At 48.9% G+C, this 25,381-nt stretch overlaps 1 long non-coding RNA gene across 2 annotated transcripts in view; it reads left to right on the top strand.

Moving 5' to 3' along the window:
* LOC146802003 (uncharacterized) overlaps positions 1-24,957 on the top strand; it is a 159,911-nt gene extending 134,954 nt beyond the window's left edge. For both annotated transcript variants that reach the window (XR_014967351.1, XR_014967352.1), the window contains one exon: positions 24,739-24,957. This is a non-coding gene — a long non-coding RNA (uncharacterized LOC146802003). The remainder of the gene's footprint in view (positions 1-24,738) is intronic.
* The last annotated feature ends 424 nt before the right edge of the window (positions 24,958-25,381 follow it).

Raw genomic sequence — 25,381 nt, 5'->3', positions numbered from 1 at the left:
AATCCGTTTCAGATACTGCAGGACCACACCCCGCTTGATCCTATCACCCAGTCCGTTAACGTTCCAGGACAACAAAGTCAAATCCCTACCCCCCATCACATAACGAAGCCATCATTTGTCCCCCCCAGAGCATCTCAAAAACAACAATACAATAACGGGTTTGCCTTGCGGTAGAAACGAACCACACCCCACCCCAACCCACCCTACCCAACAGAACTCCCCCCACCCTGCACCCCTGCATGAACCCGAACAGCCCCCCCAAAGTGCAGTGTGCCTGTCGCCCCATAGATAAGAAAACTAACTAGTCCCCCAGAGGAGGAGGGAGATCCCCCAAGAGACCCCACACGACCTCCACAGGAGGGGAACTTACCCTAACAGTCAATAGTGACAACAACGCAGTCCAGAGCAAGGCCTACCATTAGTCCCTCAGTCCTGATCCGGCGGGCCCTCCCCACCAACCGCACCCCCCCCACCCCCCCGGCCCCGATCTCCGGGCAAAGTGTCTAGCCAGTCCCCGGCCACCTCGGGTCGATCAAAAAAGTGCGTGTGGCCATCCACCTCCACTCTCAGCTTAGCTGGAAAAAGCATCGCATATTTGAGATTCAGGTCCCTTAGGCGACGTTTAACACCAAGAAAGCTCAGTCTCTGCTTTTGGACTGCCGGAGTGAAGTCAGGATAGAAATTGATGTCCATATTGTCAAGTTTGACCGGCCCTTGTAGCCTGGAAGTCTGTAGGATAGCGTCTCTGTCCCGAAAATTGAAGATCCGGGCGATGAGAGGCCTCGGAGGGGCTCCAACCTTAGGCCTACCCCCGGGGACCCTGTGGGCACGCTCCACCGCAAAGAATTTACTCAGCCCCCGAGGCTGGAGATGGGTGAGAACCAGGTCCTCAACAAATAGATCCGCCGCCTCCGCCTCGCGTCCCTCCGGTACCCCGATAATGCGGACGTTGTTCCTCCGGGCCCGACCCTCGGAATCCTCCAGCCGACGATTCATCAGGGCGCTCGCCTGGCCAAGCCTGCGCACCTCCTGTTGGAGGGCCGCCACGTCCGTTGTGAGGCCCGTGGTAGAGTGGGCCAAAGAGTCGACCCGGTCGTTGGTTTTAGACAAATCAGCCCTCACGAGGCCCACGTCCACGAGGACCGAGTCAATCTTCTGCGCCAGAGTGTCGAAGCGCTGGTCCACCGAGGCCTTCATCTCGGCGATGGCGCCCATGACGTCTCGGAGGGTCAGGTCCGTGGGCAGAGCGGAAGCATCAGTCGGGCCCGTAGGGGACCTACGCGGCGCCTCTGGGGATCCCTTCTGGAGGGTGTAGCGGTCCATACTGTTGGATTGCTGGGCCGCGCCACGGCGGGTCGATTTTATCTTAGCCCGATCGCCATCTTGTTTTGTGGACATGGTTTCAATCCCCAAGACGAGTCGGTCTCCTCAAGAAAGGGGGGAACCGACAATCCAGTTCAAGGGGTCCAGGGGGGAGCGACCACCGCTCCGCAGGACGGACCGCAGCTGGCGGACCGGCAGGGCACCCCAGCGAGACCACACCACCGCACACCGCCCCGCAACCCAACCTCGCCTGGCAGCAAGGAGGGCGCAAAAGCGAAAGTGAAAGTGCGGGGTACGCGAGTCACCCAGCCTTGCCCGCCGCTGTTGTTCACTTTGTGTCCGGATCGCCCCATAACTCCAGTACGGGGGGCCGGTGTGGAGAAGGCCGCAAACCTCAATCGATGCTCCTGCCGGTGTCCGAGGTCCGATTTAAAAACGGAAAACGGGCGTCACCTCTGCTCGGGCTCACAAATACAGTCCCCTCATCTGGGACAGGATTCTGTCAGGATTTATGCAGGAGGTCGCGGAGGTCCTCGGGAGCCTCGCACCTACGCGGCCATCTTGGTTGCGCGCTAGGCTCCTCCCCCGAGAATGCTTTGTTAACACGGCGTAATTTTCCCACGATAGACTGCGATGTTGGAAGTTGCGTTAGGTTAATTTTGTGATGGTTATCACACGTTCTTGAGAATATCCCCCTTTGTTTCCAACACTGACCTCACTGGCAAACACTAGATTGAATTTGGAAAGTAAGTTGTTTAATCTTTCACCATACACATTATGACCAAAATGAGTTATACCTAGGTCGGTGTCATCCATGTATCCACACACTTCTCTTGCTTGGAAGAACAAAGATAAATATCAAAATGACCCCCCCTCCCCCCACGTATTTGGTCACTTTGATTGTGGAACAGATATTTTCTACATCTTTTTTTAAACTTTCTAGCATAGAACACTTGTCCCCAGAAAAAATATGCTAAAAATTTAATATATAAAGGCATGAATTCCTCGGCATTTTAAAGCCACTATATTGGTATTATGGTCAGTCAACCTTTTACTAAACATACCACCTGGGGTCAAAGTCGAAACAAAGGGGACGAGGCCCGCTTTTGCCCAACCCACGATAAACGGTACAGCCAGAGATTGAAATGTAGTATAGCCAGCAATATGTGTACAATTAATTGTCCATGTCTCCTGGAGACATTTCACTTGAAACTGACCAAAGTTAGCCAATCTTTATAATGTATCTCACTTGTGATGCCAGCTATGTTCCAAAAAACAGGCTGACCTTATGGCCCTCATAGGAGTTAACATCAGAATTAGTTTGGACACAGGGCCTTGTGCTGCATGGCCAGGGGGTAACAGGATCCATGCAGTTATACAATTTTAAACTTGGACTAAGTGCTACGTCTGTAGAAAAACTAGAAAACTCTGAGTTATCCTTCACAGGACATGTGCTAAATGCACCCCTATGAGCAAAAGCTATGGGACCATATTAGTACTGAGAGCTTGTAGTCAATCATTATCATTCATTGAAATAAGTGAAGAGAAAGATGGCTGCCAAGCTAGACTCCCCTTCCTATCCTGCCACCCTTGCCGGCTCCACCAGCCCGTCTCTGGACTTTAGACCCCTTCCTGATCCTCATCTTTATCCGGCGGAGTCCGAAATGTATGACCGATTCCCGGTGGAGCTGCTCCGACAGCTATAGGGGAGACATGCTCTGGCACACCGCTTTCGCCGTCACCTACCCAGCCGGACCTCAGACTTATGTCTCGTCTCTTTCTCCGCTGCTGACTCCCTGCTCTTTTTCTTTTTTCTTTTCTGTGGATCTTGCCTTTCATGGTCGTTATTAACTCCTTTTTTAAAATTTTTATTAGTGAATGCACATGCAGAATTTAAACAATATGTACATCTCTAATAATCAAACAAAGAAAAAAAACAAAAAAGAAAAAACTGCCAAGAACATCAGCAATACAAAATAAAATTGAAAGACAAAAAGGTTATATAATCCAAAAAGCAATAGACATAAAGATATATGTAAAAGATAAAGAGATCAAATCTATACAATAGTTTCAAACCATTTAGTGATCAGGGACCAGATTTTGTGGCCCCATATTTGTTTCTTGAGGCCACGTCTTTTGTAAACAGATAGTTCTAAATTATATAACCGGAGTACCCTTAATCTCCAATTGCAAAAAGTAGGAGCATCAGCATTGATCCAATGAGTGGTTAAACATAGTCTCGTAATAGACATGGTAATAAAGAGAAAGCTAGTTTCGGCACTTTCACAGAATATTCTTTCCGTCTCCCCCTCAACCCCAAAAATTACCAGCTCAGGGGTCAGTATAACAGGCGTTAATAGAATTAGGTTTAGAAAGTAATTAATGTCTTGAAAGAAAGTTCTTCAAGTTACATGAGTTCCCCTGGGAATGAGTCCATTTGGAGATTTTGGCAGGGGAGTAATACAGATCAAAGGCCGACATAAAATGTTGCGATTTCAAACTACCAGACAAAACAACTGAGTTTGCCAATTGCAGTGATTTAACCAAATGTACGCCATCTTTATCTAGTTTCCTTTCCCACCGAACACATTGCGATATTAAATCATCGGGAAATTCTGTCAGCAAGGTCTGATATATTACCCCAATACGTGATTGTCGTAGCAACGTTTCAATTATGCTAATTTGACCCAGATTCCCCTGCCCCATTTGTAATTTAGAGCCAAGAAAACTCAGAATTTGTAAAAAAATTTAAAAATCACATTTAGGGAGGCCAAACTCCTTCTGTAAGAGTGTGAATGGCTTCAGGCTACCTTCTTTTTTTTTTTTTTTTTTTTTAAAAAAACCTTTATTTGTGCATAGTAAAAGAACAAATACGGGCCTACAACCATCCGGCCGGCCACAATACGGTTAAGCACTGAGTCAAACATTACATCCCTTGTGCATTGATGATCAAGCTTAGCTACGATTCACGAGGTATACACTGGAGAGATCCTTGACACCAGGGGAAGGAGAAGTGAAGGTTAATTTTAAGGTTTTTAAAATAATTTTTTCGAGAAAAAAGTCAGTAAAGGATAGAACCAAGGAGATTCGAGTCCGCAAGATGGCTTCACCACACAGGAGAACAGCAGCATCATTAAAACGACCATAGAAAATCTCAGACAGTGAGGCGGTGCAGTTAGATAACAGGATAGTCACGTGAATAAATACGCACCCCTCCAAAGCCGCCCCCACTCAATCCACCCCACACCCGGACCCCGAATCGAAACAAGTATAGCGCAGAGACATAGAAGAAAAAGGCCCATAGAACTAAAAAAACAGTGAATTACCCCCCCACCCTACACCAATGCGGAGGCTACGGCCTGCCCCCCCCCAGCATAGTGCCTGTCGCCCAATGAACCCGAAATATAGACAAGAGAGAAAGTAGGAATAGAATGAAGAAAATAAGAAAACAAAGAAGAAAGAAAGCGGGGAGGAGCCCCACGTAACCTCGGAGCGCCCGGGACCACCGGCCAGCCACGCCTCCACACACTGAAAACCCACTATACCCAAAAGCGATCGTGTGAAGATAACGTGTCACAGCAATTTAAATGAAGGCAGACAATTCGCGACGAGTGCGCACAACATATGCAAACAGTTCCAGTCCGAGTCCAGTCCAGCCGTGAAACCATGGTGATATAACTCAACCTAGCCCTGGCCCGATCGCGGGCTTAAGATTAGACCAGCCCCCACATGAAGGCCCCGCATCCCGTGCAGACAAAGACAATATGGCCGCTGGGGAGAAGATGGAGAAGTAGAGTCACAAAATGGCCGCCGATCGGCTATTGAGGTCCCCTTGTGCACCATATAAAATCCAGACCTGGCCTGTAAAGCACACGAGTTCCACACAAAAGAAGCCGTAGGCCACCGTGAACGATTCCTCGAGGACGTCAGGTGTCGCTCAGCTGGATACTCTTGCGGGCGCGGTGGGGCAGGCAACAACAAGGCAGGCAGCGATGAACGGGGAAACAAAGTATCCGCAATTGAGCAGGAGAGCGATTGATCCTGGATGCCGGGAAAGCCAGTTGCAGACACCAGCGTAGCACGGTTATACACAGTCATTGCGGCCCCGCAAGAGGACAGAAGCACCGGCCGACCCATGTCTTGTTGATAACAAACGGGGCGCTCACGACCCGCAGACGACAGTATGGAGTCGAACCGCTCACTCAGTGTTTGCAAGCCAGCACACAATTGCAGACGAAAGTCCCGCAGGGCAGCCAGAACGGAGCCGCATGTCAGCGGAAGCTGCGCCCCCACATCGGCAGCAATCCGGGACGGCACTGTGGAGCTAGAGTCTGGTAGAGGGAGGGCGAGGCGGGTAGCGGGCGAGACCGGAGCATCCCCCCCCAGCAGCAGGCAGGCAATCAACGCCATGTTTTACCGCTGAACGGTGCAGTGGCCAGGGGGGGGTCGTTACAAGGAGGCAATTCCCATCAGGTCTGCGCCGCAACAGGTGAAAGCCAACAGTCGCTTCCCCTCCCTCGGGCTCTCTGTGCCGCCGACTAGGCGATAGAAGAAGGGGGTCTGCAGCCTCCCACAGCGCGGTCCACAGAGCGGGCCAGAAGACCCGCCACACCGGGGCTTACCCTATAGCTCCAGCCCGTCAGGTGCAGGGTGCAGGAGGTGTCCGGGCTTCTCTCCCCCGGCTCATCTGGCGACAGTCCGTGGTGTGAGGCGGGATCGGGACCGCGGGGCTCAGGTTTGCGCCAGCGGGTCCGGTGACTGCGGAGCTTCCAGGGGGCCGGCCAAGGCCACAATAGAGCAGGGGTCCAGTGCGAAGAACAAAGGCACCAAGAACTCCGGCATCCGGGCGGGCTAAGACTCCGGGAGAGCGGCGGCGCGGTCAGCGCGTCGTCGCACACGGTGCACCTCGAAAATCGGCGAGGATAGGAATCAGGATGATAGTCCGAGGCCAAGGGCCGACGGAGCCGGGCGCTCAAGCGTCTGCTCCGGTCGCCATCTTGGCTCCTCCCCCCTCAGGCTACCTTCTTGACTCAGATCACCAATAACCGTAATCCCCAAATCAGCCCATCTAAAGGTAATCCTATCCTGGAATATTGACGGTAGTAGACCATACGCTTAAAGGGGGGTGTACAAGTTAATATTTGATATATTAAATCGTTTCCTAATTTTCTTCCATACAAAATATGCAGATTTAATTATTTTAAATCTAGTTTTCTTATAGTAGCTGGGTTCAAGAGTTTTAACTAATCTTTGTCGAGCATGTTCACCTAAAAGCATCTCTTAGATTGTAGGGTTAGTAGCATCAGATCTAACTGTTTTGGCAGTAACGAGTATCTCCATATGCTGCAATAGAGCAGCCAGATGATATAATAGGAAATTCAGCATACCCCAACCCCCCCTTAATCTTGGAAGAGTCATCCATTTTTTTGCCCTTCTAGGCTTTCGATAGCTCCATAAGAATCAAAAACAAATCTGTTCGATTCTGGAATAAAGAGAGGGTGGAAAAATGAATGGAATTGTTCGAATAAAATATAAGAATTTGGGAAAAATAGACATTTTAATAACATTGCATCGGCCATGTAATGATAGGTGCAAATGATCTAGCCTCTCCAGAGAAGTGTTAATAGTATGAATGATAGGTAATATATTAAGTTCAAGAATACGTTCTACATCCGGTGTTATTCTGACCCCCAGATAGGTAGCCTCTGAGGTTGTAATATCTAGGGGGCAGGATTTATCCGAATGCAGACATTGTGTTTTGTCCACGTTCAATTTATAACCGGAGAAATCACCAAACTGTTTTGCGCAGATATCCACAGTGGGGAGAGCGAGCCGTAAATTTCTGGTAAAGATCGCTATATCGTCAGCAAAGGCCAAAGTTTTATACAAGATATTGTTCACAATTGCGGGCTCAATATTCGTGTCCCTTTCAAGTTTTTCTAAAAAAGGATCGATATAGAGCGAGAATAATAATGGAGAGCAGGGGCAGCCCTGTCTGGTACCCCTGGTTATGTTAAATGTTTGTGAATTTTGTCCAGATATACGAATAACTGCTTCCGGTGATGTATATAAGGCTTGAATGGCTTGAATAAATTCAGGGGAAAATCCTTTCCAGTACAGGACAGATCACAGGAACCGCCAGGAGACCCTGTCAAATGCTTTTTCTGCGTCCAACAGGACTATCCCAAGCGGAGATCCCGTGGCCTGCGCCCAGTCAAAAAGGGCAATTGCTCTCTTGATATGATCTGTGGTATCTCTTCCAGGGATAAACCTGTGTTGTCTAAGAGATACTAAAGGAGTTATAACAGTGCAGAGCCTAGAAGCAATTATTTTTGCATATATCTTGCTGTCGGCCGTGATGAGTGTGATCGGTCTATAAGAGCCTGGATTAAGCTTTGGTTTTCCCTTTTTCTTGAACACAATGATCGTAGTCTTTTGCCAAGATTTAGGAGTCAGTCCCTGTTGAGCTAGCTGAAACAGCGAAATTAAGATAGGTTTCAATGTTTGCCGAAATTTCCTGAAGAACTCTAAGGAGATTCCGTCTGGCTTGACTGCTTTGCCAGTTGCTAAAGATAAGATCGCGGCCTCAATTTCGTCCCAAGTAATTGGGGAATTCAGAATCTCGTTTTGTTCCACGGTTACTTTACTCATGGTTATTCCATTTAAAAATCCCATAATACTGTCGGCGGCAGCTTCTTCTTTGGCCTTATAAAGTTGACTATAAAAATTATGAAATACCTTTAGTATTCCTTGCGGGGTATCCACAATTTGATCCTGCTTATCCTTTATCCTATTGATACCATTATTCACAGCTCTTTGTTTAATACGTTTAGCCAAAAGTTTCCCTGTTTGCTCCCCAAGTTCGAAAATGTCTGATCGATATTGTATATATTTAGAAGCGAGTTCTTCAGCATAATGTGAGTGTATTTTGGTTTTAATAACAGAAATTAAATTTAAACATTCGTCAATATTTTGACCAGCACTAATCTTCCTAATAAGCTCTAGCTCTGCTACTGTTAATTCATCAATCCAAGATTTAATCATATCTTTGGTCTTCCTCTGGAGATATAATGAAAAGTAAGTGTTTCCCCGTGTAAAACAGCTTTAAATGCATCCCATACAATGATTTCAGGGGCGGTGCCATTATTAATATTAAAAAATTCAGAGATCCATTTAGCCATGTTTTGGCAATAAGCCTCTTCCAGTGAGAGTTTTTTGTCAGATGTCCATGCATTTACATTCCTAGGGAGACCATATAGTGGCATCTCAATAATTAATGGGTTATGATCAGAAATGAGTCTCGGATGTAGGTTAATGTTAACTTTATCTGCTAACTGTTGTGAGCAAAAAAAATAATCAAGCCGTACAAGATTTTTTATGTGGTGCTGAAAAAAAAGTATATCCGGGCTCTCTGGATCTATGTCGGTGCCATATATCCACTAAATCATACTCTTTAACCAGGCCCGTTAAAGCCTTAAATGTTTAATTCTTGCGGCCAGAATACGGCACGCCACCAGTTAGATTAAAGTTGTGCTCTAAATGAATATTAAAATCGCCACAAATAACCAGAGGGGATGGCCAAGTGGCAAGTTCAATATTAATATTGTTCAGAATTTCTGGGTCATCTGAATTAGAACCATATATAGAACAAATAGTAAAAAGAGAGCCACTAATATCTACCACAAGGGTCACCCAGTGTCCTAGTTGATCCTCTTTCTTACGCCTACAAATAATAGTCCCATGTTTCGCTCAAATTGCTACCCCACGAGTGTTGGTGCCCTGATGTGTGCAGGCTAAGAGATCAAGGCCCAAATCTCTAAGCAAGTTGCGATTGCACCAAGAGATATGTGTTTCTTGTACACAGAGTATTTCTTTTTTTATGATCATTAAGCCCACAGATATTAATGCTACAAATAGACAGTTTATCTCTAGCCATTCTCAATATGAAGTGTTTGAATATCCGCTTGGCCTAGGCCAAAATTTCCAGAATTTTTTTTGAGTATTGCTGAATTCATCATTATAATTGTTATTTCTCTATTCAAATAAAGATGTACATGCAGATTAGATAGATTAAATAGATTAAGCATGCCATTTGCCCCACTTCCCTCACCCCCAACCAAAGTGCCCCACCCTCCCAGTAGCTCCCCCCCCTTCCCTCTCCCCAAGTCACGAGGCATAGGAAACCCAGTCCCTGGTGATGTCAAGCAAGACTCAGCCCCAACCAGCGTAGACCCCCCCCCTCTCTAAGCGAAGACTAAACAGACATTATTACTGATAAGTACCACTGAGAAAAAATTAAATGGAGGACAGAAATTCTTGAGCTTGAATCTCAGATAAAAAAAAGTGAGTTTGCCCACGAAAGATCACTTTTAGCTTTGCAGGGTTTAGAAGAAAAACCTGAGCCCCTTTAGCTTGAAAAGCAGGTATCAGTTGGCGCAAGAGCCATCTTTTCTCTACGGTAGCCTGACAAAAGTCAGGTCGGACAAAAAAATCGCATCCCTTGGCCTTGCGTTTTTTATCAGGTCTAGCAAGATCATATATAGCTTCTCTAGCTAGAAAATGATTAAGTGAAATAATGATCGCGCGAGGTCTTTGCTCAGTTAATACACCGGTTTTCTTGCGGATATTAAAGGGAAAGCGATGAGCCCCTTGGATTTGTGTTTGCCATGTCCAGTGTTGGAGATCAGGAAATGCTTCGGCGAAGAGTTCCACCACAAATTGTCGGGCATCACCCCCTTCTTTCCCCTCGGGGATACCAAGAATGCGGAGATTATTCCGTAAAGCGCGATTTTCAATATCCGTCAGTTTCCACACGGTGTCATCCTTAATAGACTTAATAGTTTCTGTGAATGTTTTTTGGGCGATTAACTCATCTTCTAGTTGAGAGATTCTAGTTTCAGCTTCCCCCATTCTAGTAGAGAAATCAGAGCAAGACTTGGCAACTCTTCGAATAGAATTTTGCAGTTTACGGTAAGCCCCCTGTGTTCTTAAGCTCTCAGATTTGGTTTCCTCTCTGAGGGCCATGATAGTTTGGTATATTATAGGAAGTGTGATTTCATCTTGAACCAAAACCTTGTTATTACCAGCCGATTGAGTCTCTACTGGGATCTCATTGCTGTTCAAACTTGGCGAAAAAGAATAATCCCATGTCATAGAACCGGTTGCCCCCTTAGATTGATTCGCTGATGTCTTAGAATCGTGTGGAGCGGCGGTTGCGCCTTGGCCCAGCAATGTTCTATCATTCTCCTCCTCCCAGTGTAGGCTATTACAGTCACTTTCATCAGCAGCGGAATCATTGACTGAATGTTCATCGCCGGAGGAGTGGGAGTATTCTGAGAGGGAGTAAAATTTATCAGACGCCTCCTCATCTCTGTGGGTTAAAGATAAGTCCTTGAGGAGGAGCCTAGTGCGCATCCATGATGGTCGCGTGAGCACAGGGCTCCCCGGACCCTCGCTGCTCCTCGGAACTTATCCTGACTTTATCCTGACTTGGTGGACGGATTCTGGAAGATGAACGTTGGCTGAACCCTAAACTCTTTTCAGAAACCAAATCGGACCTGGGAGACCTGATCTATGGTGGTTTGAACTTTTGAGGCCCAACTGATGGCTGTGCCCGGTGCGAAGGTGAACTGTAGAGCCGGGGCATAGTTGAACAACAACGGCATCGGGGCTGTGCCAGCGGCCGTCCCATCACTTTCGGTTTCACTTTTGGATCTCTGAGTGGCTGGACCGTGGAGTTGCTTTGTGCGGCTGGGTTTTCACTCGGCCTTCGCTTGGTGCCTTTGCCTCCGTCTGATACCAGTGTGCCCATTGACTTTGATCCTCTCGCACCGCCACATTGCGGTCTCTGGTACGGCTCGTGTCTGCTTCGCCTGTGCCCCTTCGACGCTCGCTCGGTGGTCCCCTTCGGTGAGCGTGGTTCAACATGGGTGGCAAGGGGGATCCCGAGAGGCGTAAGACCAAGACATCCCTACGTGGGGGACCGGTCCAGACTAACAACATGGACCGCTACACTCAGGGTAAAGGGTCCCCTGGGACGGCCAGTGTTCTCACGGATGACGCTGGTGGTGTTCCGTCCGTCCCTCCGGATTTGTCATTGCAGGACATCATGGGCGCCATTAACGGCATCGAGGAGACCATCGCTAAGCAGTACGAGGCCTTGGCCCGTAAAATCGACACGGTGGCCATTGATGTTACGCTAATTCGGGCGGATCTCTCTAAGACCAATGAGAGGGTTCAATCGCTGGATTTGCGGACGTCCACCCTTGGTACGGATGTGTCGGACCTGTAGACTGCTCTTGGCGACCTCAAGTCGGCCAACGACCTGATGGCCCGGCGGCTGGAGGACTTCGAGGGACGGGCTCGACGCAATAACATCCGCGTCATAGGTGTTCTAGAGACCTTCGACAATCGCCCGGTTGATCTTATGGTTGAAGATCTCATCCTCAACCAGCTTGCCCCCGCTGGCCTGAGTAAGTTCTTTGCCGTGGAGCGGGCCCATCGAGTCCCAGGCGGTCGGCCGCGACCGGGAGCTCCCCCGAGGCCTATTGTTGCAAAACTTTTTCACTACAGAGACCGAGATGCGATTCTGCAGGCCTCACGGGTACATGGCCCGGTCCGATATGAGAACTCATCCGTTAACTTTTTCCCGGACTTCACCCAACTTGTCCAGAAACAGCGGATGGGCTTCCAGGGGGTGAAGCGCCGTCTCCGGGACCTGGGTTTTAAGTACTCCATGCTTTTTCCTGCTAGGCTCCGAGTGGAATACGAAGACCGGACTACCTTTTTTGACTGTCCTGCGACTGTGAGTGACTGGTTGGATTCTCTGCCGGACCGGGGTGACCGGCCTGGGCCTTCTGGTGGTACCGAGGGTGGCGGGCCTCCTTTGGAGTGACTTTTGGTCCTTGACTTTGACATTTTGTTTTGTTCGGCGGGGTTCTACTTCTTTTGTACATTTTGTTTAATTATGATCTGTGTTGGGGGCGGGCAGGGACGGGTCCCTCTCCTCCTCCGGGGTCTTTTCGTAGAATGGGGTTTGTAGGGCGACAGGCACACTGCAAGTTGGGGTGGTTTTTTGGACCGCAGGGGTGCAGGGTGGGGGGCGTTGAATTTGGGGGGGGTTGGTGGGTGGGAGGGGTTGTTTGGATTTGTGTTTTTTGTTTTCAAGGCGAGGTATTGGCTCTGTTTCAGTTTCAGGTGTCGCGCTATTTGCTGGGGGACCCTTGATCTACTGGGGGGGATGGGGGGGGACGGGTTGAGATTGATGTCTTGGAACGTCAACGGATTGGGGGATCGTATCAAACGGGGGGTTGTGCTGCAATATTTGCGTCGTTTGACTCCTGATGTGGTATTCTTACAGGAGACGCATTTGGTTGGTAATGTTTGTCATGCCATGAACAGGGGGGGCTACCGACTTGTGGCCCATTCCGGTTTCACCACCGGCTCTAGAGGGGTGGGCATTTTCCTACGATCTTCACTTCCGCTAGAGATCACCAGGGTTGTCCTAGACGATAGAGGGCGCTATGCGGCCCTGACTGGGAGGTGGGAGGGACAGTCCCTTTCCTTGGTTTCGGTTTATGTTCCCCTGGGCCTCCAGAACTCCACTTTCTCAGACTTGGGTCGTATGCTGCTTGAGCTTCCTGACAGTCTTTTGCTTATGGGTGGGGATTTTAATTCGGTTGTTTCGGGTGATCTGGATCGCCACCCGCCCAGGGCCCTCCCTGCTGCCCAGGCGTGGCTCGGCGGGCTCTTGGATACCTTCGGTCTGGTGGATTGTTGGAGGTTAATGCATCCGACACAGTGTCAGTACACATTTCACTCTGGGGCCCATGGGAGTGTCTCCAGATTGGATTATTTTCTTATGCCCGCGGCCCAGACTGCCCGGATTCGAGAGGTTAAGCACCTGGCCCGGGGTATCTCTGATCATTCCCCACTGTGGTTGCTTTTCGACACCGGGACGCGGTCCGCTGGGCGGATCGCCCCTATTAACCCTTGGTACTTACGAGACCCCAAGATTCGTGATAGCCTGGTTAAGTCGATTGATCAGTATTTTCTCGAGAATGAGGGGTCGGTGTTGTCCTCAGTGTCCCTGTGGGAAGCCTTCAAAGCAGTGCTCCGCGGGCATGCCCTATCCCAGATAGTGGAGGCTAAGAAGGTCAAGAATGAGGCGGTGGTGAAGCTGGAGATCGAAATATCGGGGCTGGAGGCAGCTTTGGAGACGGGTGTCACTCAGGATGCGCTTCATGCCCTCAGCTTGAAGCAGTTTGAATATAAGTCTCTTGTTATGGACGCTGCCAAGACCATGTATAGGGAGCAGCAGGGTAGGTTGTATGATGCCGGGGACAAGGCGGGTAAACTGATTGCTTGGTTGGATAAGAAGGAGAGAGTGAATCGTGTGGTCCCGGAGCTTCGGAGTTTGGATGGAGTGTGTGTGACTGACCCTGGTGAGATTGTGGAGTGTTTTGCGGACCACCTCCGGGCGGTGTACTCCCCGGTGTCTGATAGAGATGAGGATGACTCTCGTCTCTTGCTGCGGGATATTGCCTTGCCCGGCTTATCCGTCGAGGACCGTGAGCAGATGGAGGCCTCACTGTCTGTCGACGAGATTGCTACCGCGATTCGTTCCCTTCGCTCGGGCAAGGCTATGGGCCCCAACGGACTGCCGATTGAACTGTATAAACTACGCCCGGATAAAATCGCGCCCTTCCTCCGTCGTATGTTTCTGGAGTCGCTCGAGCGGGGTTCCCTCCCCGACGACCAGCGTCTGGCTACTATAGTTGTGATTCCCAAGGACGGTAAGCCACGAGACCGCTGTGCCTCATATAGGCCTATTTCCCTACTAAATGCCGAACCGAAAATCCTCGCCAAGGTCCTCGCTAATCGCTTGCTGAGAGTTATATGTGATTTGATACATCCGGATCAATGCGGCTTTATCCCTCATCGGAATACCGCTCTCAACTTGCGGCGTCTACACGGCGTCCTCGCTAGGGCGGAGTACCTCTCTGAACCGGCCATATTGGTTTCCTTAGACGCCACGATGGCCTTTGATACCATCGAGTGGCCATTCCTTTGGGCCGTCTTGGCGAAGTTTGGCTTTGGGGAGGGATTTATTAGTTGGGTTAAGCTCCTCTATGCTGGACCAATGGCTCAGGTTGTTGTCAATGGGCGGGTTTCTCGGCCCTTCGCTCTCGGGAGGGGTACTAGGCAGGGGTGTCCGTTGTCCCCTCTGCTCTTTGCTCTCGCCTTGGAACCGCTCGCTGCCTGGCTCCGCTGGGAGCCCTCGATCAGAGGGATCCGGTGGGCCCCGGGCTTCGAGGATCGGGTCTCGTTGTACGCGGACGACATTCTTTTGTACCTCACCTCGCCGCGGAAGTCGCTCAATGTGCTTTTTGATGTCCTTACTTCCTTCGGGAGGAATTCGGGGTTGATAATTAACTGGTCCAAATCTTGCGTGTATCCTATCTCCGGTGGCCTTCCTCTCTTACTGCCTCGGCTTCCGATTCAAACATCTCAATCCGGCTTTAAATACTTGGGGGTGTACGTTTCGTTGGATCCAGCGGTACGCTACGAGCAGAATCTCCTGTCTCCCCTCCGGCGTTTGAGGGTGGATACGGCTCGGTGGTGTAAGTTGCCCTTGTCTCCACTTGGTCGCGCAGCACTGTTTAAAATGATGTCCCTCCCCAGATTTCTTTACGCACTCCAGAACTCCTTCGATATCATTCCGGTGGCCTACTTTAGGGAAGTGGAGAGTTTGCAGAGGAGACTGGTTTGGGACGGTCGGGCGCGTATCGCTTTGGCAAAGCTGACTCTTCCCTGGTATGACGGGGGCATCGCGCTTCCGGACATTAGAAGGTACTATTGGGCCTCCCAGCTGTCTGCCATTAACCATGCTACGTACGCTCCTGGTTCGAACCCGGCATATGAGATGGATAAATTCCTGCTTCCCGGCGGTAACTATAACAGAGCGCTTTGTTCTCGATCTGCCGGGAGGACCCTCACGGGCCCTACTAGGATTGCGGTACGTGTGAGGAAGGCGGCGAATGTAGCTGTGGGCTGGAGTGAGCGTTTAACGTGTGCTACTCCTTTGTTCGCCTCAGAGCGCTTGGGAAGCCTCTGGACAACGAAAGGCTTTGAGCACTGGGATACGATCGGCATTAGCAGAGTGGGGGACCTATGGGTTAAAGGCGCGGTTAAATCCTTTGCGGCGCTTCAGAGCGAGTACGAGCTTAGTGAAAGGGAGTTCTTCCGCTATGCCCAGGTTCGGCACGCCCTACTCTCTGTCTTTGGGGAGGGGACCACGGTCCCTGTTGCTTTGCCTCTCGAGGACCGTATACTCGACGGACACGTGCCCGACAGTACTATCTCTCTGATTTATAAAAAACTAATAAATAATCGGGCTGATCTCTTGGTGCGTCTTCGGGAGGCGTGGACGGGGGATGGGGTTGAGTTGGATGACGAGGACTGGCAGTCTGCGCTGTCATCCCCTAAGGAGGTTGCCATCCCGGCCCGTCTCCGTCTGGTCCAGCTTAAGATTCTCCATCGTGTCTATGTGACGGGTCCCCGTTTGGTCTCGATGGGGTTTTCTGACGACGGGCTCTGTAAGCGTGGCTGCGGGCTCAGTGCCACCTTTCTCCACATCCTCTGGGAGTGCCGCGAGGTGGCGGAATATTGGCGCCAGGTGCATGATGTTATGAAACGAGTCACTGGGGTCGCTCTGCTGCCGGAGGTGCGCCGATGTGTTCTGAATGTGTGGGAGCCCAATGACTATAATGCGGCCCAGGCTCGGTGGGCGGCCCTTGGGAACATGATTGCAAAGAGAGATATTGCGCAGCTTTGGGGTTCCCAACGGCCTCCCACCGTGTCCGTATGGAAGGAGAACATGGACTGGTGCATGTTCAGGGAGAAGACGGTGTATGTGGCTCGTGGTAAACCGGGGGCATGGGGTAGAATCTGGGGTCAGTGGAATGTGTATCGAGGGACTATCTGTTCTCCCCCCCTGGTGGATGCGTCTGAGGTTGCCTTTTCCCCCTGATCCTTGAGGGTTCCTTGCTTAATTTGTTCATCTGTGTATAGGTTTGGTTTTCCCGTGGCCCCCCCCTCCCTCTCAGACCCCCTTTTTATTGACCACCCTATGGTGGTCGGTGTGGAGTTCCTCTGCTGTGGTTAGACGCCCTTTCAATGTTTCTCGCCTTGCTTTTTGGTTTTTTATTAATTCTTTTTTTTTTTTTTTTTTTTAAAAGGGTGTATCCTGACGTCCCTTATGTGCAGTCTGATCTCCTGTAATTTAGCGGAGCCCCTGTGGGCCAGTCATTGTTTTTTGAACTGCTTGAACATCTCTGAATACTAGCGGCCGGCCCAGGAGGTTGTAGGCCCGTGCTTGTACCCTTTTTCTCTGCACAATAAAGCTTTTTTACCCACTAAAAAAAAAAAAAAAAAAAAAAAGTCCTTACCCAAGCTTACTGAAAGCGCAGACATGGGATTAATCAGGGAGTTTTCTGAAAGGACTACAGGACCCATAATGCAATTGATTTGATGTGCTAGGGTGTTTATACCATTATCATCATCTTGGGAAACACTGCAAGCAGGCTCTGGCGCCCCCATGCCCCCAGCTGCAGTCAGTTTATCGATGGCGTGTTTCGGGGGTTCCAGAGTCACCTCAGATGCTGGTGGATCAGCTGGTAGAATAACAGGATTTTGCGGCATCAGCTGAAGTGAAATCGGTGCTGCAGCGGTAGATATTATAAACGGCATATCAGCAGATACTATCGCCGGAGTGTCGGAATTCCCTTTCCCTTTCTCATTACGTTTGGAAATTGTCACTCTGTGTTTGTCTTCATGGGCTTTAAACAGGGCGAGTACAGTTTTACAATAGTTCTTGTTTAGTTCCCTGGCACCCGAGAGACCCCCAGCGGGAGTACTTACAGAGCAGCGTTTGTTGTTTTCAGGATTCGACTTGGCATCAGGAGCCGGAGCAGATTGCGGTTGCTGACCGCCTACAGGATTCCCTGGAGGAAAGCGGTTCTTTGCTCCTTTCGTCCTGGCTTTCGGCAGCATTTTTTCAGGCAGGTACACACTGTGCGCAAACAAGGAGACAGCACTAAGGGCTTTCCAGGGCACCAGCTGACACGGCAGCGGCGCCTCCCAGAACCAAGACCAAGATTGCCAAATCATGGAATATTGTACAGGCGGGCTTGAAGGCGAGGAGAGGAGTTTTACAACTGGTGGAGGTAGCGAGTCAGCTCACACAGCCACAGCAGCGGCCGCCATCTTGCCCCGCCTACGTCGGTCGTTATTAACTCCTATATTGAATTTGTAACCTTTCTGTAATTAATGTGATTATTTTTGTAACTTGTAACACTGTTGCCTTATGTAAAGCGCTCTGATACCTCCGGGTCTAGCCAGCGCTATATAAAATTCAAATAAAGATAAAATGATTCAATATAGGAAGGTTAAACACATGACATCACAATTTCTCCCCAAATTGAGTGCTTGTGTAATGCAAGGGTCACCACATTCTTCCGGCTTGTAAAAATAACCCAGCGGGACAGCATTAATCTTTGTGCTAGAGCACCATAGCATTCTCAATTTGTGGAGGATTAGCCTAACCAGATGGAAGACTTAAAATTCATGACAATGCAATATCAGGGGCCTTTTTAAGTCTCGCCTAGGCAGCGTTTCGCCCGTCTCTTCTACTCATGTGGCATTCAGTTTATGGGCTTTTAAACACACCCAACACTCTGCCTTTACAAATTCATTTGTTTTCGATGGTCAATAGCATGCATTTGTCCAGGCTTTAGGCTGTTTTGTTTTGCCCTGGAGACTGCCCCTGCTACATGGATCCTTTCACTATGGGCCATATGTTTTGCTTCAGTGCACTACTTTGTTTTTCACCTCACACCTTCCCGCTACTCCCAGTTCACTTAATCTCCTGGGCGATTCCCACAACAACACCTCCAGCCCCTCACAGCTTGTTTCTATTGTTAACAGCTGCTGTTCGCTCCCTCTAGGGCTGCAGCTGCCTCCTCCTCCCTCCTGCTTATCAGGCTCTTTTCTCCCCTGCAGCCTACGTGGCGCAGCTGATTCCTTTCCCCTTGTTTAGAAGTGAACAATTACAGCTTCTAGAGTGTGAGAAGATTAATTGTTTCCATTTGCAAGCGCCTTTTTTGTGTTTTGTATAGCAGGAACTCAACCTGAAGGTATTGGAATGCTTTAGATGAGCATGGCGTTGAGCCAGGCTCGAACCTGGCTCCCCAGCTCTAAATTCAGCAGCTCTGGCCATTACACCACATCCTCTGCTGCTTTCCCTTTTAATTTACAGAGCCTCAGAGCGACAAAGCTGAGCACCGTTTTATATGCACTTCCACTTAAAAATGTTCAGCCTGCGCAGCTGTCTGGGCATAATAAATTCCATTTCAATCATGTTCCACCACTATATTAGGCATTGTGAGCCCCTTTTGAGTTAGTGCACTGCGAGAGATAAAAGAGAGAGAGAGAAACATACACTAAAAAGAAGGGCACACACAGTCTCTTTTAGCAGCAATTATTCTCTAACTTTGCAGAGATTAAAATAAATCTTATCTCTGCTTTAAAAAATAAGAATGAAAGATCGGCTTCATCTTCGTCTGCCAGTGCCTGTTGTTTCTTGCAAGTGGGCGTGAAGGCCTGCAGTTCCACGAGGGAATATTTGTATATTTACAGAAATCAAAAAGTGCCCCCTACCTTCCCGACAGACCACCCAACCCTGCTTCCCAGGGAAAATGGCACAGTAACCCTGTGACTCCGGATGCATTTCCTTTTACAAAGCAGTCCTTGTCCACACACAGCAGGGAAAGAAAACATGCTTCAAAAGGGCCAGCCTATATCGCATGTTCGTTTCCAGATGTGTTCATTTTATGGCATGCTCCCAAGTATGATTATGTAGCTAAGAAGCTTGTTCTTCTTTTTCATTAGCAACATGTTTTTCTTACATTTCTGAGTGTTAATAAAATACGGATTATTACTTCTGGAGGACTGGCATTGTTACCCCCCTCTGAATGCTATGCCACTTCGTCTCATGATTCATGGCTGCATCTTCATGAGTGTCTTGTGATGTCACCAGAAGTCATCCAATCAGAGGGCGTACAGGATAACGTCTTGGGGTGAAAGCTCCAGGGTCCCTGGTCAGCCTAATTAAATGTATTTTTAAGGATACTTGTGTGAGAAAAAGCAAGGCAACAGAAAACAACCTTTGATTATGTCAAACTGCTTACATTATAAAGATGCAAAAACAACAATTGATGAACAGAATGCAGAACAATGTCGTACATTCATCCAAGTACAGATATCTGGGCCTAAATCCGTTGTTTATTAGCTCACCATGCCATTCCAGTTGGGACCCAGCCATATGCAAATCAGTATTGACCCTGCACCTAATGGGAACAGTCCAGCCCGAACTGCCTGGCTAGGTCCTCCCTGGACTGGAAACAAGCATCCTACGACCGGATTCGGGCTTTCAGCCCTCATCAGCCAGGATAGCTTGACTCCAGTGGCATGCAGAGCACGGGACCCACGTCTGGGCATAACCGCCCCACTCGGGCTGACAAATGCAAAAACAACAATTGATGGACAGAATGCAGAACAATGTCGTACATTCACCCCAGTACAGAGATCTGGGCCTAAATCCATCGTTTTTTTGTTAACCATGCCATTCCAGTTGTGACTGGGGGTGAGTGTCTGAAAAGTTTCAGCGCTCCGTCCATCATCTCCTTGTGTTTGCTTTGTTCGCCCTAAGTTGGCAGGGTATGCCCAGACGTGGGTCTCTGGCTCACTTTTCCACTGGATTCAAGCTAGCCTGGCTGATGAAGGGTGTTACCCAGAAACCGGTCCCGGGATGCTCGTTTCCGGGTTAGGGAAGACCTGGCTTGCTAGTTTGGGCTGGACTGTTCCCATGAGGCACAGGGTCAAGACTGATTTGCATATAGCTGGGTCTGAACTGAGGTGGCGAAGTGAGCTAAGGACTGATGATGGATTCAACCCAGATCTGTGACTGAGGGCGAGTGTCTGAAAAGTTTCAGCGCTCCGTCCATCATCTCCTTGTGTTTGCTACATTATAAAGATAGCATTCATAAATGAGTTAATGCAATAAACATACTTCTTGTATTTGCAACAAGGGTAGCTAGAATAAAGCACAAGGTGAAGCAGGCCTGCTCTTCAGTGTTTACTTCGTGTTTAAAGCTCAGCAGCTTACTGGTGAGATATGTCAGAGGCCCACAGGTTCAAGTCCCCACCAGGCCAACCCTGCCTTTCTTCCATCTGATATTGATGAAATGCAGAACATTGAAGTGGGTCATCACAAGGCCCTGTATTTACAGTGCTAGGAAGTGGCCCAAAAAATGGTAGCTCTATAAAAATCAAGTGGAGGATCTGGCGGGACCCTCTAGTTTCCCTAGATGACTTGCCTACGGGTGACCCAGATGAGTCTCCTCAGACCTCAGATGGTGACGGTGATTCAGGAAGGCCATGGAGCCCAGATAAGATAGATCAGACGGCAACCCCTGGGACAGACAGTGACATGTTCAAGCCCAACTATCTACTGCAACCAAAGTCAGTGGAATGGGTTCCAGTCCCTAAGGTTGCAGCCTACATGGCGGCTAGATTGCGTAAACCGCTGGATAAGGAAGTCAGAAGCTGCCTGAGGGCAGAGTGTCCACGACCGGCCCTAGAGGGGAAAGTTGCAGTCACTCCAGAGGTGGACTCTAAGATGGCCACCTTCTTGGCCAAATGTATCTGTGATCCCAAAAAAGGTATTGATCGCTTGTGGAGAGCGTGCCAGGATAAACTCCTGGACACGGCTAGCCCCCTGGCTAAGATTCTAGACATGGCCGAAGACGCCAAGCCCTCAGCACTCTTATTTCCCCAGACACGCTCTCCAGCTGGGCCTAGAGAGTGATATTATTCTAGGGAACGCCAATGCGGCAATCTCTACAGAACGTCGCAGGTCTCTGCTGAATAAAATAAACCCAAAGTTGGCCGAACTGGCCACCTCAGAGGCTGGTCCAGTCGCAGAGGGCAATATCTTTGGAGACCCCTTTGTGAAGGAACTAGACAAGTTTGTAAATACGTGTAATTTGTTGGATAAGGCCCAAACATCCATAAAACGCATCTTCGCCCACATGTTTTTGGCGCAGCCGGTTGTGGCAGGGGGGCGCTCGACCGGCCGTCCCTACAACAGAGCCTCCTACAAGTCGGCAGAGCCCCGTAGAGGGCAGTGGCAGGATCCGGAGAAATTTGGAGACTTCTATCCCACCAGAACTTATCCACGCCGCAGGGGTGGCAGAGGAAGAGGAAACAGATCCTACAATAATCAGCAAGGTAAGAGTGCACAATTTAGGGGTTGTAAACCTAGGAGGCAGACTACAGTTTTGTTTTACACAGTTGGGTCAGAGGGTTCCAAATAGAGATTTTTGACCTACCAACTTAATCAGTTCGCCCAAAACCCCTGGTGTTCCCACAGGAGCAGATGGCTCTGATAGACAGGGAAATTTCAGATCTTTTGCAGAAGGGAGCGATCCTTCCCCCGACCTTACATCCTCAAGGTTTTCTCAGCAACATTTTTGTAGAGGAAAAACAGAATGGGGGCTACTGCCCAGTAATAAACCTCAAGGAGTTCAACGAATTGCTAATTTATCGTCATTTCAAAATGGAAGGTATTCACCTTCTCAGGGACCTTTTGCAGAAACAGGACTGGATGGTCCGCTTGGACCTCAAAGACGCATACCTTACGATTCTAGTTTTCCCTCCTCACAGATATTTTCTTCAGTTCGAATGGAACTCCCAGATTTTCTAATTCGCCTCCCTTCCTTTCGGTCTCTCCTCCGCTCCGTGGTCCTTCACCAAGGTGATGAAGCCAGTGGTGGAGCGCCTCAGAGCAGAGGGGATACGACTGATAATCTATCTGGACAACATTCTGATTATGAGCCAATGTCCCAAACGCTTGCTCTTCCAACTGTAACAGGCAATAACATTTCTAGAATCCCTGGGATTTGTGCTCAAAGAATCAAAATCAGACCTTATTCCTTCTCAGAAGATGCAATTCCTGGGTTTCATGATAAATTCGGTCGACGCAACTTTATCCCTTCCATCTCGCAAATTATCCAAGATCAGGCACAAATTAAAGCGTATGCTAGCAAGACCCACAATATCCTTACGCCACCTAGCCAGAGTGGTGAGCCTTCTATCTTTGTCAATACAGGCCATATTTCCGGGCCCTTCAACGCCTCAAAGGCTATCATCTGCGCAAAGGTCTTACCTTCTCCCAATGCGTGCCCCTCTCAGAGGAGGCCAGAACAGAGTTACGGTGGTGGATAGACCACATGGAAGCTTGGAATGGCTGAGCCATCTTTGGATCCCAGCCCGATCTGGTGATAGAGTCGGACGCCAGTGGTTCAGGTTGGGGTGCCCGCTACGGAGAAGTCTCTACCTGCGGAAAATGGTCCTCTGCCGAACAGGACCTTCACATCAATTGTCTGCAGTTGATGGCAGGCTCCTTCGCTGTGAAATGCTGGACCAAGAGCAAGGTCCAATGTTGCGTCTTACTCAAGATGGACAATGTAGCCTCAATCCGCTACATCAACCATTTAGGTGGGACTCGATCCACCACTTTGTCGAATCTGGCTCGGGACCTCTGGGAATATGGTCTGTTCAATCAGATATCTCTGTCGGCGGAACATCTTCCGGGTTCATCGAACCAGGTGGCGGACTGGTGCTCCTGTCATTGGAAGGACACTAGCCTGTGGAAACTTCACCCCAGAATATTCCGGAAAATCCAATTTTGCTTGGGGGGCTTTTCAGTAGACCTATTTGCCTCCTGACTGGATGCCCAACTGGAATGGTACTACAGTTGGCATCCGGATCCAGAAGCATTAGCGGTGGATGCATTCCGCCAGTATTGGAGTGCGGAGCAGGGCTATGCGTTTCCCCCCTTCGCAATGATAATGAGGGTATCCTCCCAGGTGAGGATACAACAGGCAGATCTGGTGGTGATCACCCCGATCTGGAGGTCACAAGCCTGGTTTCCAGTTCTGATGGAACTTTCCTGGGATTTTCCAATCCATCTACCCCCCCAATCAAGGTTTCCTCAAAGATCCTCAGGGGAATCCCCATCACCTCCTTGTCACGGGCAGTCTTCAGTTGATGGCCTGGCGGGTTACAAGCAACGCTGGAAAGTGCCAGGCCTTTCGGCAGACGCTGCCACGTTACTCTCAAAGTCTTGGGCAGAGAGCACCAACAAGCGATACCGTTCCGCGTGGTCACGTTGGGGGAGTTGGTGTCTTAAACAAGTGGTTCCGGTGGGGGCAGATGTTGCCTACGTCCTTTCTTAGCCTCTTTAACAAAAGAGGGTCTGGCCTATAGGTTGATCAATACATTTCGTTCAGCAATCTCAGCAGGTTACCTTCCGGTTGATAGTCGCCCGATTGGCGAGCATCCTCTGGTTTGCAAACTATTGAGAGGTATCAGGTTATCTGTACCCCCAGAACCTCGTTATTCTGTTCTTTGGGATGTTAAGAAGGTTTTAAACTTATTCCGTTTATGGCCATCCAATAAGTAATTGTCCAGGAAACAATTGTCGGCAAAGCTAGCAATGCTTTTGTGTTTGATATCCTGTCGCAGAGTTTCTGTTGTGAGGGCCGTGGACCTTAAGGGCCGAGTTTTCACCCCAGAGGAAGTTACTTTTAATATATCTAGAAGAACCAAATGCAATTCAAAGTCTGTGTCTTATCCTGCTTTTCCTGATTTCCCTAAATTATGTGTGGTCAGAGCGCTCAAGGCCTACGAAGTGGCAACAGCCGACATTCGGCCAGAGGGAGTCAGACAATTGTTTATGGCCCTCACCAAAACACACGGGCGGTCTCGTCCCCTACGATTGACAGATGGGTTCATTGGGCAATGCAGGAGGCAGGTATTGATACTTTCCATTTTGGGGCTCATTCGGTTTGGGGTGCAATGGCATCAAAGGCTTTTTCATTGGGGCACAGCTGGAAGATATCCTTAATGCCGCTGATTGGTCATCGGACTCAACCTTCAAGAGGTTTTATTTTAAACAAGTGGTATCACTAGGATCTTTGCTGGTGGATAAGCTTTAAACTAGCCTAATCTGAAGCCTCCGGTCCTGCCATAGAATGAAAAATGTCCTAGCTATCGTACAAGAAAGTTTCAATTCTATTAAGGACGCGGAGGTGAGGATTAGCTCACCCTTTCAGTAGAACCCTCCCAGAACACCTACGTACATATGGTGAGTAAACCTTTGCGTTTAGTTTTGGTCGATAATAATTCTGATGGTACTTTGTCATTATTTGCACTAAGGTTGTCACTGTTGTTTTGAGGATAATTCGACTGTTCCTCATTCCTCAGATTTACATCTAACCTTGTTTGTGTTAGGAGCGGACACTGGTAAACAGGAATAACCGAAGACTGACTTGATGTGGTCGCAGGAAGAAAGAGCGTCCTTGAGGGAGGGTGTGGGATATCCTTGCTCCGGATTGGCTGCCGCCGTTGGGAATCTTTTGACTCATTTTCCCTATGCATCATGGGAAATGTCGTTTTTATGGTTAATGTGGACTTTTGTAAAGTGGCTGGAGTTAATAAATGGAGAAAGTTGTAAGCCTAATCCTCGCTTCAGAGTCCTTAATAGAATTGAAACTTTCCTGTATGATAGCTGGTAAATTTTTCATAACACACGGCCGCCAGTGTACATTGTGGTAGTTTTGTTGTTTAAATGTAGTATTCAAGGAAAACGAAAGCCCTTTAAAGTATTTTAATCAACCAGGCATCTGTGCGCAGCGCTTTATGTTTGAGTTGCAGCTTTGGAGCTGCATTTTCCTGTGCTTTCCCATCACAAGCGGCACATCACAGCAGTCTGCGAACCCCGCGGTAACCATGATGTTCCTGCTTACAATTCACATGCTTTACTTGTTCTTGCATCCCCTATAAGTGTTTGCTTCTTCCGGGATGTTGTTACTTTTTTTTTCCAGGCAGTATATTACACTTATCTCCCCTCCCTCATAACCTAATTTCCATTGAC

This window comes from Triturus cristatus, chromosome 8 (assembly GCF_964204655.1).
Source record: "Triturus cristatus chromosome 8, aTriCri1.1, whole genome shotgun sequence".
NCBI classification, from domain to species: domain Eukaryota; kingdom Metazoa; phylum Chordata; class Amphibia; order Caudata; family Salamandridae; genus Triturus; species Triturus cristatus.
Note: the sequence above shows the minus strand (reverse complement) of the source record. Positions and strands in the feature narration are given on the sequence as shown.